The following is a 3,074-nucleotide window of genomic DNA, read 5'->3' as shown; positions in this document are numbered from 1 at the left end:
TATGGAGGCAAATCTGTTATTTAATTAACAGAGACATTATATACTTATATAAATACTTGTTATTATTTATTTTTAAAACAGTAGTATTAAGAGGTTAGCAAATTTTTAACTTTTAGACTAATAAATAATTAATATTGGTATTTTTGTACACCAAATAAAAAAAATTCAAATACATATAGAGAGTGTGAGTACATATTTTTTATCTCACACGCTCCTCTTCTACAAAATTCCATTCACTCTCTCAACACTCTTGCAACGCGTTCTCTTTTTTGCTCTCAATGCTAATGAGCACTCTCAACGTAAATTAGCTTTTTTGAGCTCGCAGTCTATCACTAGTAGCGTCTCTAATAACAGCGACGTTACTCTTTGCGGTAGCATCTCTGAACTCTCTATACATTTTTCTTAATTTCTACGTACTTATGCATTCTGTTTCTGCAAGATTTAAAATTTGTATTACTGAAAAGTTCTAATGTAAAGGTTAAGTAGTTTTAATTTTTGTTCATTTATTGCATTATGCAACTCTTTATTTCTTCGCTTTCATTTCTAGTGTATCCGAATTTTGGTATATATATGTTTTGTATATAATGAATCACTTGAAAAATTATATCAAGAAGTCAGACTCTGCAACTAAAACAGACTGGTTTAGCATTATTATAATATTGATCTTTTTGTTTAACTCAAATTTAAATTGTCATAGAATTGTTCTTTAAACTTAATATATAGCTGTAAACTAACATATACACAAATTTAAATTGTCATAAAATTGTTCTTTAACTTTTGACTATGGCTATTGTCTTTGTTGTGGCAATATTGGTAATTGACTTTTGATTTAATATGTATTTATATTTTAACATATATTTTATATTAGTAACTAATTTTAATATACACGTAATATTATCATATATTTATTATTAATATTAAAATCTTGTCAGACATTTTGTGTTCCTTAACTCACATTTTGTTGATGATCTTTTATATAATACCGTTATCATTCAATAGTTAAAAAATTTACAAAGAATATATCATTAAAAAAAAACAAAAGAATAATTACAATAAGACAAAAATTCAAATCTAATAACTATAATTTTCTTTATATATAAATATAAATAATATCTTTTTCCTATCAAGTAATTATTCAAATATTTTTTACTATTTAATTACAAAGTTGACAATATAATATTCATAGTAAAAAAAACTTTAAGAAAAAAACCAAATAAAATAAAATAATAAAATAAATATACGATATATAATATATATTATCTCCCTTAAATTTTTAAAAAATCTATTAAATACTAATAGTCTTATTTTTATTTGAAAAATTACATTTATTTTAGATAATTAGCTAATTGAATTATTATTATTATTATTATTATTATTATTATTATTATTTATTCGAGCATATTTATTTTTAACGGGACATTATGGGAGAAAACCTGTTATTTAATTAACAGAGATATTATATATTTATGTATATATTTAAGTAAAAATTCACATATAATTATCTTTATGTGAACTTGATATTTAAGAATTATTAGATTATTTGACAAATTTAACTAAATCATTATCAGACAGTTTTTAACTATAAGATCTTAATAATGAGTTAAGGTTTGTATATTTGCCATAAAAATACAGATTTAATTTACCATCATTGTATATTGTAACTTATATAACTGATAACTACTGCGTGTCTTAGGTTTTATTTTGGGTACACATAAGTTAATAACTTCAAGTCCTGTCATTTTGTTTGCGAGAATCTGTCTCTGAGATTGGGATGCACCTCTCTATATATGCTTCTTGTTTCTATCGTAAAACTGCATATTAGAATATATATGGAGACTGGAGAGTATATATATAGTCCATTTCATTTATATTTTATACGGTTTCATTTATATAGTTTCACCTTGCTACTAATATATTTTATATACACAAAATATTTATTATAAAGAGAAATAAATATGTACAATTTATGAAATAAAATGAAACAAAGGAATTTAAGTATACCATTAAAAAAATAAAAAAATTACACATTTACTATTCACTTATATCTGAAGAAATAAATGTAAGATTATTAAAAACTAAAACTAAAATATATATTTCTATAAATCGTGCATATTTATTTCTCTATACAATATATACATATATATATATATATATATATATATATGTACTTTTTTATGTGAAATATGTTTACTAGTGAAATAACCAAGCATGGTTACGTTGAATAAATATTTCCATTTACACAAAAGGAAATCTACATGCAGTGACTAGCAGCGTGAGTTAATATTTCATTTACTTGAATCAAGATAAATTAAAGTTATTATATCCAATAATTCTCGCATATATGGCTATATCTTTGGAAATTAGGACTTATAATAAGCGATAGATTAAGCGTTATACTAATTTATTATAGTGCAAATGATAATGACTCGAATTTGAGGGGCTAGTGCATGTTTGTTTCCGGGTGCTGTTTTTTCTCTCCAGAAACAAGCTAGCTAAGTAGTCTCTATCAATTAAGGGTCTGAATAACTAATAATAAGAATATATTCCCATTATGCTTTGTAATCTTTTGTCTTTCTTTTTTGTTTCATGATCAGGATCGGATTCAGGAAACCCAGATAGATATCAGTGCTATCAATCATTTACTAATAAAACCAACATTATGAAAAACATAATAGATTTGTAGAAAAAAGGTGGAGGAGATTTGTAGCTATATAGTATTATTAACTAGTTAAATGTGTACGTACGTACCGTCAAAGAGCAAGGATTTTTAGTTTTGGGACCATTAATTACTTTAGGTTTAGGGGGACCGCAATTATAATGCTTAGGGACCATATTTATAGTAATAACGTTTAACATGATAATTGCTAAAGTCCATTATATTGTATCACGCAACATATATAAGAAGGAAGGGTCAACCAAGTTAGGTAGATTTAGTTATTAGTTTACTAATTTATTTAAGTAAGTGTTGAGAATTTAAATTCTGTTTTATATATATAACAATTTATTAATCAATAGTGTTTCGATTTGTAACAAATTAATTTTTTATTATTCAAAAATACCGTAAAAAAAATATA

Source organism: Arachis duranensis, chromosome 9, assembly GCF_000817695.3.
Source record: "Arachis duranensis cultivar V14167 chromosome 9, aradu.V14167.gnm2.J7QH, whole genome shotgun sequence".
Classification (NCBI taxonomy): Eukaryota; Viridiplantae; Streptophyta; class Magnoliopsida; order Fabales; family Fabaceae; genus Arachis; species Arachis duranensis.
Note: the sequence above shows the minus strand (reverse complement) of the source record.